This window comes from Amblyomma americanum, chromosome 5 (assembly GCF_052857255.1).
Source record: "Amblyomma americanum isolate KBUSLIRL-KWMA chromosome 5, ASM5285725v1, whole genome shotgun sequence".
Taxonomy (NCBI): Eukaryota; Metazoa; Arthropoda; class Arachnida; order Ixodida; family Ixodidae; genus Amblyomma; species Amblyomma americanum.
In genome coordinates this window covers 51,063,298-51,076,639 of record NC_135501.1, presented here as the reverse complement: position 1 = coordinate 51,076,639, position 13,342 = coordinate 51,063,298, and the positions used below count along the sequence as shown (strand labels likewise).

At 43.8% G+C, this 13,342-nt stretch overlaps 1 protein-coding gene across 1 annotated transcript in view; it reads left to right on the top strand.

The window, feature by feature from the left end:
* The first annotated feature begins 8,055 nt into the window (after window positions 1-8,055).
* Window positions 8,056-13,342, top strand: part of LOC144134682 (uncharacterized) — a 53,165-nt gene continuing 47,878 nt past the window's right edge. Inside the window, exon 1 of the transcript XR_013315212.1 lies at window positions 8,056-8,183. The gene's annotated coding sequence lies outside the window, so the exon portion shown is untranslated. The remainder of the gene's footprint in view (window positions 8,184-13,342) is intronic.

The window sequence follows — 13,342 nt, the reverse complement described above, 5'->3', positions numbered from 1 at the left end:
CCAATAATCAGTGAGCGCATCTATCCCAGAGGCTCAATTTTTTAGGGATAAATTGCCAGTTTGGTTTTCAGTTTTTAACATCGCAAAGCCTCTAAGGTTATGAGGGACGCCGTAGTGAGGGGCTCCGGGAATTTCGGCCACCTGGGGTGCTTTAACGTCCACTGACATCGCACAGTACACTGGCCTCTAGAATTTCGCCTCCATCGAAATGCAACCGCCGCGGCCGGAATGGAACGCGCGTCATTCCGCACAGCAGGCGAGCGCCACAACCACTGCGTCAGCGAGGCGGCGTACTGCTACAACATGTGATAGAGAAACCCGTCCCAAAAGCTTCAGTGTCTTGTTGCCTATTCACAATGTCCCTTCTTTCATCAGGCGGCCGAAGCTCGCCGATAAAGTTCATTGCAATCATCCCCAGAGGCGAAGCAGCCTCGTCGCAAGAGAAGCGATAAAAAAAGACAAGTAGTTCACGCCCCAAAGAGCCAATTATCAAGCTGTGATCTTGGTCAGTCGATGAACACGTGCCTTGTACGTGGGATTTCCAACACAAAGAATAATGTTGCAACAATTGCTTCTGCTCATGCCCGTTACAGCTCCTTTTTTGTGGGACTTGCTATCAAGAAGACTGAGGGGAAAACTGTGGCCTGAGACTTCGTAATCAACGACGTCAATATCCGTTCCTCAAGAGAGGGCTACGCAAAACGATAGCGGCTTTATCGTCATCTCTCTGTGTGGAACTTGAATGCAACTAATCTTGTATCAAAGGTTACAAAAATAAGTACTTTGTTTCAAAATACACAGCTGGCAGCGCAGAATTAGAAGCGGATACGTGAGACACTCCAGCGATTGTGTGCGCTAAGCGACCGCAACTTACAGAACGGTATAATCAAATAGAGTGCATTAAATTGCAAATTTATAGCTTTAGCAATATAAAAACCGTTATAATAATTTGGTGCCATAACATTACCTTGCGACTAATGCGATTATAATAGCTACGTTCTCCGAATTAAAAAAAAGAAGCTGGCTGCTTTGATTCTTTAATTTTTTGCGTTTTTATCAATAAAATTGCGTGGCACTACCGTGCGTTTCTGTTGAGATGTGCAAACACGTTTCTGATATCAAAAATAGCATTGCCAAATACCAAAGTCAATTCGGGTGCAGGTGCCGTTTACGGGTGCTAACAGGTGGAGGAAACACTCGTCTTCGCAAGCTCAACATACGTCGTGCTTGACTAAATATTGTGGGCTTCGCTAGCGCTGAAGAGAATAGTGTTTGGCGATTACACTTTCCTATGGTATCAGAGAGAGAGAGAGAGAGGAGACGGTATCGCAAAGTGGGGCAGATCAACTGGCAAAAATGAAATGTTAAAATAAGAGAAGTAACATTACTTTCCTTCTCCTTAAGGAGTTCCGTTAGCAGTCGGTGCTCTGCACATGAAATGGCTTTCGGCGCAATTGAAAATGCAGCAGTGAAAGCCGGGCAGTGTTGGAACTTACTGTAAAATGAACGGCCGTTCAGGGTTGTTTTCGTTATTGCGGCGGTGCGACGTCAGTAAAGAAGAGGCAACCAAGTTCACAAGTTATGCTCAGAAAATAGGAATCAATCACATGGGAGATGCTCGAGCAAATGCAGCTTGTCTAACGATTTTGGTACATTGATAAGATCGGTTTAATTTTGCTACCAAGCTTTCAAAATAAGGTAAGTTTAGATGGAGTGTAGAAGACATAATTACGACCGCGACATGGTATAACACTAGGCGATCAGTGCAAACGAAGCTTCATTTTTCAACTTAGAACTGCGAAAAATTCTTACCGCCATGTCTGAGTGTGCGGTTCAGCCATTCGGTCCAGCCGCCAGCTGCTGAGCGTTTTCTGATTGCTACTAAGGCCTTTTTTTGCCTCCTGTTTCTTTATTGTTTGCATATCCCATTTCAGTGCTTTACTGAATTTGTAATTCACGTCCTGATTACATTGGCTACTGCATAGATTTGTGTAGAACTATTAGGCTGCTTTAACTATTTCCCTATTTGTCTACTTTTCTCTTCGCCGCTTTCAGGCTGCCTCCTTTCTTTAGAGCATGCTCGATTTCCCCATATTCAACTTCATAATTTTAGTTACCTTGCGCCTATTCTTTAAGTTTAAACGCTGACAGAATGACATAAGATGTGAACGAGGTACCCTCGTTTGCATCTCGAATTCCTTGCGCTCGTAGAAAATAACAAAGCAACCAGGATAGATACCCTTCAATATTTAAGGTGTTTTAGCAAATCTGATGCTTAATCAGCATTCAGGATTGCAGTCTCACATTCTTCAATCCCTGCGAGAGCATCCCCACAGTTACAGGGCAATCGGCATGCTACGACTGTGACATCTACTCTGGATCAAAATACTGACTGTTTGAAATAGTGCAGTTACACAAGATATGCAACGGTAATACACCAACTTCTCTGTGTCTCCCGTGAGTACCGAGAAAAAAAAAACTATTCACATTGTTGAGGACTACAGGCTCGACACGTTAGTATACGTGCGCTACAAAAATGTTCGGTAATGTTTTGCCCAATTGTCTATAAAACGTGATGTCAGGTTTTTTTTGGCCCCTACCAGATGCGCGATTTCGGAGGCCGTTTCATTCAGAGAGACATATGTACCGCGCGTAAACTTTTGCATACAAGTTCCAGCTCTCAACGCAGCTTGATCTGCTTCCGCTCGATCTTGCGGAGTTATTTAATCGTGTCCGACATTCTTTTTATATTTCCGCTTCTCGAAATCACCAATGTTCCGTAAACTGTAATTAAAGGCCATCATTGGTCAATATTATACGCGCTTGATGATAACTGGCCATCTATCAGCACTGTACCAATCATGTTTTCTGTAAATGAATAATGTCTGCAGTTCCCGCTCACTCTTGCCCTTAGGCTTAAACTGCTTTTTTTGAGAGCTCCATATAACAGTAATAGCGGTTATTAAAATGTTTTCGGGAATCAGGGAAAAATTCTAGCTTGTGCTGAATATCAAGCTTTTTTCTGCATTGTTAATCCTAGAACAAAAATAACAGCATCCACGATATATCAGCGGGCACCCAGAAAAATTCTCAGAATTGTTTCAGGCGTGTGATTTCCCTCATAGGGCTCAATAACGCAATATTATGCAGGAATGGAGTGGCCTCTTATCCCTTCTAAATACCGTAGACTTCCGCTTGATGCATTAAAATGAAGCGCATATTACTTAAAGGAGAGGGTTCCGGAGCCTCAGTGTTAGGCTCTGACTTTTTTTTTTTGCATGGGCTTTTATTTTTCTGCCTGCCCGACCTCTATGATGACAACATCATCTGCATACATACACTTTTTTACGTTGGTTAATACTTTCGGGTAGCCATTGACATATTAACAAAAGAAGAGATGTCCGAACACTTAAGGTTGGGGGACTCTAGTACGCATGCGCTGCTTAGAAGGCCTGAAGTCATCAATGGCAAACTTCTGCTGGCGATCACTGAGATAGCTGGTAAAAAATTCAAGGTTACCGCCATAGAAGCCATAGCACTATAATTTTTACAGAATGATTTTGTGACCAACAGCAGCAAAAGTTTTTTCGAGTCAAGAAACACTACACGCACAAATTCATGATTTTCCACTATGGAGTTCGTCATTTGTGTTATAGTATGGCCTGCAGATTAAGTGGAATTATTGGACCAGGTCCCTAGGTTGTTGCGGGACAAGATACCACACTTATAAAGAAACGTAAAAACACCGACAGAAAAATTTCTTCAAAAATAATTCTAACCAGAGTAAAAACACATATAGCTTGACGGAAGTGCACGATCACCGTCTATAAAAACTCGAATAAGTTCAGCGAGTTTCACTGGCGATTGATACGTTGAGGTCTGCGTAAGGAGTTCGCATTCTGTGCATTCAGGATTCTGTATCCGTTGTACGCAGCAAGTTCAGAACCTCTACCTCTCAACGGCATTCAGGATGTGTGTGCACGGTACGCGGCTAATGAAGCGGTTTCGGTATCATTTCAGCAGTCGAGCCGACTTTTTTGTGCAGTTTTTGTGTGCTATGAGGCTGCGTAATGTTTGTATCACTACGCGCATATATACAGGTCGTAAAAATGTGAAACACGATGACAGTGAGTGGTGTTACACGTTTTCTGAGCAGTGCAAAGGCGTATATGATTTTAGGTTGGCTGAATAATATCTGAGGAATATCACACGCATGTACTATCACCCCTAACTTGGCTTATTAAAGGATTCCTGGAACAAGCCATCATGCTCACAGTACGTGAGATGCCGGCACGCGAGGCAGTGTTCTCCGCGAGAAACACATTCAACCAGCTTATGCGTGTTCGTCATGATTTGCATGCATCCCCTGCCGAGAGCTATAGCCGGCAGGCGGCAGACTGCGGTTGGGCTCAACGTGCCATAATTCGTTTCCGCCTACAGCCCACAGCACGCAGTTCACGAACGTAGAAATCGTAATGACCACAAGAGAGTCAATCACAAAGGCTGCTTGCGATCATACGTATTGCGCAGTTAATCGAACGCGCGATAATCGATAGCGCAGAGAGTCGTTTCTTCAGAAATGTGCGTGCAATTTTACACTCAGATGTGGCGTTGAAGGAGTACATTAGGGCGCGGCTGCTGCTCGCATACATTTCGGGCATCCTTGAAGCAAGCTTGTGCACTCCTTGTAAGCAGACAACGCAACTAAATGCCACACGCTCGTGTTACCGTCGACGACGCTTAGTTACGTCACTGGGATAAGGAGTTTGTTCAGCACTCTGCGGCTGCGCTCAATAGCTTCACACAGTTTATTTTACATTCACTAAGCATGCGAGTCAAAACAAGGCGCAGACGCACGCGTTTCAGCGGAGAGGAGGAGCAGGAAGAGAAAGGGCAGGCAGGTTAACCGGAAGAATAACCGGCGATCGTCTTGCAGCGGAGAGCCCCACCGAAATAGTGGAGGAGCAAAAGCGGCCTGGAGTTGCACTTTGCCGCTGTGATCACTGATCTATTGACCCGGATTCCGGTTTCCGGCAGAGTTTCCGGTTTTTGGAAGAGGCGCTTCTGACTGGTCGGGTTGCAACGTCACATGGCATTCCATTTTTCGCAGGAGCTGTGAATGTCCGCGGAGTTCAGGACATTCTTTTTTTGTCGCTTTCTCAGCAACACGCGCGCCTTTCCGCGTAGAAAAAGGGTCGGTAGTGCTCCCGATGCATAATCTATACGTCTTTCCTAGTGTGATGTTTTCATTTATTGTCCCTTTTATAAAATTGGCATAAATAGTTGGTTGACTGAAAGGTATAGAGAGACGTGCAACAAGAATACGAAATCATGGCGATGGCACTTGGGAAGCAGTTCTCAAGTTGATTCGATTGTAGAATAATTCTCGTGATCTCATATTGCTAACAAAATCTCTACGGACTTTAACTAATAAAGCTCACTGTGTCATTTTGTCTTCCAGTTTCTTGGAGAAAAGTTAAGCAAGTATGATAAAATTGGTTCATAAACTTTCGCGGCACTAAATGTTAGAATTCTTGATTGCATTGGCCGGTTTATGACAATAATTTGTTTTGATCCAAATTAATTTTTGCCATTTTCATCTAATTAGTTAGTTTCGCACAAAATATAAATTAGGTTTCGTGTTTGGGATTTCGCTTCACTTATATCATTGTACACTCATCCACTAACCTGTCTACAGTACTCGAGCAGCGCGCAAGAGATTATACTTGCTTCATTTACCAGTGGCCTAAGCCTGGAAATGATACCCCATCGAGCATGAACTGTCACATGGATCGTGTTCAGCTCCTTATGACTTTAAATGCTATACTTGGCCCGCCAGGCTGACGTGAATGTCATAAATGCATAGCAGAGCGCACCCCTCCAGTGCTCTAGGCAGGTGTGTGGACGACTCTACAATTTAATATCCTGCGTACTCATCGGAGTACAATTCAGGCTCATTTAGTAACTTGTTCTGCTTGCTAACGAAGCCACTCGGCAATGAACTTAAGTAGCTAGCAGAATCTGAAGTCAGTATTATGAAAAATAGATAAAAAGCTCATTTTAGAAACGTTTTCTTCCTCCGGGACGTTATGTACTGCACAGAGCCATTCACAAAGGGCTTTTTGATGATGTGACATTTAAAAAATTAAGGGGACAAGTTCCACCTTAAACGTCTTAACGACTTAAGGGGTTTTTCGCCTTTAAGATCTTAACGCCTTAACTCAATAGCGTTAATAGTTATTACTACTTTCTTATTTATTACCTCTTTCTAATTGCACACAATATTTACACTAATTACCATAAGCCAACTACACCATGAGACACACTATAAGATACAAGCGGTAGCGTGTCCATGGCCAAGGTTCAGCGTGTCTGACACGACACTGAAGGATCGTGGGTTCGATTGCCAACTAATTACCGCAATTTTCTTTGCATCAAATAATTTACTTTACATCCTTACCTCTCATAGAGACATTTAATCCTGCTACGACCTCGTAATCACAACTGAACTGCCGTTTTAATCGTTTTGATTTCACCGCTGAACGTGTGACGTCATAACCATTCTGACCAGTCCTGAATTAGTGTGACATCGTACAAGGCGTTTCCTCAGAACGTCTGCTCTCACGCTCTCGCGTTAAAATTGCGTTCCCATAAGAATTATTCCACTTATCCAAAGAAGTGTGCGATGTGCAGGAGACTCAAAGGATTGCGTGTATTCGCATCCGCTGTACTGAATGTTGCTTTCAAACATTCAACTCGGTACACAAACAAACTGATCTGCGTTTCGTATCGCGCTTCATCATCATGATGGCCCTCATGATAGCAATTACGCAGTTAAAGTGTATTTTTCCTACAATCATCCTGTTTTGATAGCTCATTTTACTGGCCAAGTATCCTACTGTCCAATGTACGAACCACTTTTGCACTGTTCTTTGCATGCCAACTTTCTACGCTTTAAAGCGTGAGCGTAATTTTAATATTGTGCGTGATTACTAGAAATCGTGGGCACCTTTTTTTCACTGTCTGGGTTAACATCTTGCAGATGTGCGTAGCTTTTCTAGTGTGCTTAAGATGCATCACTGACTGCATTGGTTGATCTTTGGGTGCACGGGGCTCAGTGAAATTTAGGGTTCAGTTACTATTTCGCTCGCAGTGCTGTTACCCTATGCAGATAAAGTTCTCGTTTTCATATAGACATCGTGCGGCACAAGCGTGAGCGATTTAATTGAAAGGATGCGTGGACTCGTTTCCTCAAAGTGCCGTGATCATAGTCGTTTGTACACCTTCTACTTTTAGCCTGGCTCTAAGTAGAGTCGCGGTTTTAAATCGAAAAGGAACTGGGCAGATCTCAAGGACGACGAAGTGTAACGTACAAGAAGTGTTGTCATTAGTCATCCGCGAAAAATAACGATTGCTGCGGGGTATGGAATCAAAGGAATACGGGCCTCGCGTCTAAGGGACGCGGCTTTCGATCCCCAGTGCTGCCGTTTAGCAACCGGTGACACATGGCATCAAGCTTTCCCTGGTCTGATGCACGTCATCTCTGGAATGAAATGAAATAAAAGTGGGTGTCTGGCCTCACCTTGTGCTAAGAAAAACACCTGGCATAGGGCTTTTTCGGCCAAAGCTGCCCTTAGGTGATTTTAATTTATCGTCATCATCATCAAAAGAATATGAAGGAGAACGTAAATGAAGCGAACACAGCATGCTGGGAGAATGGCTTTCCCCACCAATTGCGACTAGGAGCTAAACGTATGCCGGTCAAAACATCAGTAATGCAAACGCATTTATAAGCTACGCAGTTCCCTATGAGAGGGTCTGATTTATTTTATTACCCTGTGCTTATGTCGGCTCGCACGTTTCATTAGAACCTATCCTCCCGTCCGCCGCACACGAAGCAAGCGCACAGATGCTCCAAGCAGCTGCTAGTCTCTTTCCTGAGGGGGCATACATTGTCGACGCTCCCTTGATGCTCTTATTAATTCGTTTTTTCTCAGTATGGCATTTTAGTTGTATTTTTCTTATAAAACTTACCTGCCTAAATACGCCCAATGCAGGAGGAGGGCCGCGATAATAGCCATCCAATCACTCCGGTCCTGTGTGTGCGGTGGCCGCCTTCCAGTTAAGTTTATCAACATTCCACTAAAAATTTACTTCTGATGCTGGCTCTGCGTTATTGATAGGTAGGTCTCTATAATGTCTTTGCAGTTTTTTTAACGTATTTCCTACGACTGCAATCTTCAATCCTCATTTCGCTTGTGAAACTGTTGAGATTATGCATTTCTTAACTGCGGCAACACAACAGTAAGTGATCAACAAAAGGTCGGCTTTTATTATGATCCTTTGCTGGCACATTTCCTGGAACGATGCTCGAAGTCTCTGTTATCTGGCGCACCGCGGCATCGAGATCTAGGCTACTTAGTAGGCTACGAGTAAAATCAAGTGCAGTGACGAAACGAAGTTGCCAACTCCACTAAGGGCCAATATTTACGTGTACCTGTTTCAAACTACGAGAACAAGGTAAGGTTGTGACATTAGATGAAAGACGGACACACTTAGTGCTGCAAAGTAACCTCACTTATTCTGACCAATAGAATTAAGCGGAACTTACCTGATATTCTCGCAATGTTTTCATTTGAACCACTGAAGATGAGTGCATTCCATGAAAGTCTATTCTCTGGACGCAGCAGGAGAATATTCTCTGAAAAGTAAAAGGCCGTCAAGGAGGCAAGCTCTTTCATAAATGCTGGTCTTATAAAAGTGCGTACTACGAATGCACATCTAAAGCGTATATATGAGATTCTGTGCCTATGCGAACTTGAAGGATGAACAATATTTAGCGCAGAATTGTGTGTCCCAGGAAGAGTTGTGCAGATATCTGCTATTTATGTTTAATAAAAATAAACCCTTTAAATGAAAAGGACATTAAACATATGCATGCACCTTGTTAGCATTGTAAACCGTGTCTAAAGGTGAACCACAGGAAACAAACGAGGGTACGAACATTTTATAAACTGGCTTGTAATATGAGGGGCCGTAAAGCGTAGTCGGTGGGGATATTTCCGTTCAGGACACTGGGAATAATGTATATACTAAGGCAGCTGAGGCATGCATGTAAAGCCGCCGCGGTGGTTCAGTGGTCATGGCACTCGGCTACTGACCCGAGAGACGCGGGTTCGATCCCGGTCGCGGCGGTGGAATTTCGATGTAGGCGAAATTCTAGAGACCCGTGTGCTGTGCGATGTTAGTGCACGTTAAAGAATCCCAGGTGATTGAAATTTCCGGAGCCCTTCACTACGGCGTCTCCCGTAGCCTGAGTCCCTTTGGGATGTTAAACACTTATAAACCAAACCAAGACATGCATGTAAAGTTCACATATACATATTTGCACACAACGAATGTTTCCAGTTTTTGAATAATTGGTAGCATTTTCTGGCTCAGTCAGTTTCCAACTATCCAGTGTCATAATTCCTTTCATTGAAGCGCCGAAAATATGCATGACTTCCAATGCTGAAACGACAGCTTACTTAGCAAAATATTTGCTATTTTGCAAAATGTGCAAGGCAGAGACTCTCCTGGCCGATGAATAAAAGTGGTCATATGGCGTTGCAGTCATCACTCTTATTTTGCAAGTTCCCAAACAGAAACGTATGGAAAGAATTCTGTGTAGAACGCAGACTAGTGTGAACGAAATGATGGGCGTTTGTTTCTGCAACATAGCTTTTGGGGAACAGCAACCCCGAACTCTTCTGGGAGGCAGTACCGCGACATTAATTTAGACGCCAAATCAACGGAATTATTCCTGGTGGGATCTGCTCAACTCTTACAGAGATGTCCGTGACTACACGTACATCGGCGAATAATGAATGCGTGGGATGTGCAGCTGATTACGCCAGCTCTGTCTTACATAGCTATATTCACGCAGATCTCAACACCCCCTATGATCCAATGTGCGTCGCAGCTGAATAAGTTCATTTCTGTGGCCTCCATATGACGCATGTGAAGGTAATCAGTTTGCGATCATCTGAATTCTATTGCGTTTGCAGGCGACTGGACCGGATCTATTCACATTGTTGAAAGCATGAGGTGCTGCATGCAAATTCACTCGATAGTGCACAGAAAAAAAAGCAGTTCATTCGCCTCAACCTTGGCGGTTGCATGTAGCTCTCGAATCATTTGCGTATTCTTAAGTGCCAGCCATGGAAGTAAGCATCGTCCACTATGCGCTGCTCTGATAATGATACTTAGCGCAGTCCAGCGTAGCACAACAATATAGCGGTTAGCTCATAGAAAGTAGACACACAGACGAGCTGTGGTGTTGAAGGGAAGCTGGGAACTAATAGCAGTTGGCCTCTATAAATAGACACTGCGGTCTAATTACATAGGGCCACTTTCACCGAAAATCGAGGTATTAAAAAGTAAAAAAGGCAAGAAAGCAAAAAACAGGCGTCGCCATCAGGAGCCGATTTCGGAAGGACATGGATGCGTCGACAGCGACATTTGGGCGTAAATCGCAGAGCGATTCATTCACTTTGCCATTGATTTGAAAACGCTGGGAACTCGCCATTTCCGGCAAGGATGAACGGAGTTTGTCTTGACTGCAAGGAAGGTATTTAAACACATTTTTTTCTGAGAGAAATTTGACTTTTGCAAAAGGAGCAATGTTAATATAACCAGAAAGAGGCAATTATTCTTTTTTTACTGACAACAATAATTGGAAGCGGACGTCAGTAGTTCCCTACTAAGAAAATCTGGGCAAATACCCGTGAAGTGCCCTTTAATTACACCACCCAGCCTGAAATCAGAATGCCTTTTCAAATAAAATTAACTCCTACGGGTATGTACACTTTCAATTGTTCTTGATATCCGCTAAATCTTTCCTTTTTTAACATAGGTGTTAGATCCGGTGTTATTGTTTTGATTTTTTTTCTTATTTCTTCATTTTTCCTTTTGTTTTGAAACCACCCCAACCTGTACGGACACCCCCCCCCTCCCCCCACCCCCACCCACATTATGTAATGCCTTCGGGACTTTAATGGAAAAATAAATTAGATAAAATGATACGACCCGAAGAGTATGGAATAATTGAGTTATTACATAGGAGCTAATTGCGCGCTTCATTAACTAATGCCGCTACTACTTTGTGTTATCTAATTGCCATTGCCCTGTCATCCGCTTGTTGCCGTAGACAGGGCGTCGTGCTGGAATTTGGGTTCCTTTCGTGTTTCGGCTCAAGCCTTTCGGGCTCTGTTCCGTGTTCGGCTCTGGAGCGGAATTCCGCTCCGGTTCGAACAGGTTCAAACGGCTTCATGAGGGAAAAAAAATTCTTAATGTAAAATAATTTTCACTTTTCTATCTGACATGGCGATATGAAATAACAAATCAAAATTTGTTTTATTGGAAATATTTTCACTGTACCCACTTGCCTGCTGAGAACAGTATAGGAATTTACGGCCGAGCCACAAAATTAACTCAACTCAAAATTAATGCAAGTGGGTTATGTAAACCCCATAATTTACTTGATGTGCATGATGAGACGCGAAACTTGAGAGTTTTGAAGTACAAAACCTTCCAGCTTCAGCAGTTCTGGAGACCCAGTTGCATGAGCAATAGGTATACTGTTGTGTCAGTCGGGAATTTCTCCCATTCAGGGTGCTCGCGCGAGCGCCGCTGGAGCCCCCGGATGTTCCCTCTACCTTACTGCACAATGTTCAGAGAGGAAGCTGTCGTGTATCGGCAGTTACAGACGCCTTTCTGCCCCCCACGTCCCCCAAAACAACTTGCCAGTCACCTCAATGGCACATCTACATGAATCTTCGGCGAAGGCCACCGCGACCCCCCTCGACCACTTGGTATAAGACTGCGGGCACCCCCTCTCTCTACCGCCCTCCCCCAACTCACCATGAGCCTTGCGGCAAAACTGTCTCTCTCAAACAAACAAGAGCTCACCAAACATATTTTCCTTTGGATGATTTATTCCACATCACCTTTGCAATTCGTTTTACATATCTCGAGCACCAACAGCGCAGTATACTTAAAAACAGCTAATCGTGCCTTCACGCTAGTAAAGCGTGAAATTAAGATTTCGGCTTACTCCCATGAAGTCATCCTCATTTTTTTCAGGTCAACAGCGTCTGTCATAAAAAAAAATCAGGCTACTGTCGGTTGGGAACACTTCGCGTTTGCACGAGCCCAAACTGCTATATATTTCTTGCGACGTTGCGTTACCACGCTGTTACAAGTCCTTCATTGTTGCATTTTTGGGGCGCTCACAAAGGAAACTTATGCATCGACATAACTTTTGGCTTCTTTAATAGAGTCTTGTGAATCGTTTATACGCTTTATGCCCACCATCTTATTTCAGTATATTTATTTTTGAAAATCGCAAACCGTCCCCTCCTTGCAGTTGCTCGTAACAGGGGACTAAATGCCATTTTTCGGAGTTTTGTGCTGATACATTGTTTTCTCGCTCAGTAGAGGCGGATTGCTGTTAATGCTTAACGTATGCCGTCATCCAAGCGTTCTAGGAAGGAACGCCGGCAAGGAAATGGATAAGCCCCTTGTCTAAGACGCCAAGAACCCGGAAAGCAGCGTGACGAAGTCGCCCGCTAGCGATCGGCATCTACTTTTATTTAAATGGAGGGCCAATTCAGTGCATCAGCATAGCACAAGATCCTTTCATCGCAGCCACATTTCATTACAGGAGCATTTTTCTGTGCGTAATCATTATCGCATGGAAGCAAGCTCATGTGTTTCCGCATTACCCCGTTGTTTAGTCACTGTTTAATTTTTTTCTAAAATATCTTTACTGCTCCCACAAGCCCACTTTTCCTTGCTTACTTCCGTCGCATGCAGCAAGGTCCGGATTCTAAAAAAAAATTGGAGCGATTTATACAACCTTGATTTTATATTTATAGTAAAAATATATGTGGCGGAAGTGACACGGGGGCTTTTAGGGACTCTGAATAGTGCAAGAGTTCAGATTGACTTCGATCAGCTGGGGATCTTCAACATACGTTGACATTGCAAAGCGCACGCTCATTTTTGCATGTCGCCGCCAACGGAATGCGGACGCCTCGGTCGGTCGGGATTGAACCCGCTACCTCCGGATGAGCAGCCGAGCGCTGCAAACGATGAACCTTCGTGGCGAGTCTTAATTTGTCTCTGCTGCCTATCAATGAATACCACCGAAAATGAATGTTGCACAACGTGGTTGTGTGCATGCTTCACATATCATGGTACATGACACAAAGAAAGGGAAGCGAGCTACTTGCCCTACGTGGGTTTTGAATTAGAGCAGAGCTAACTCTTCAACTGAAACTACCTCAAAACATATGAAAGG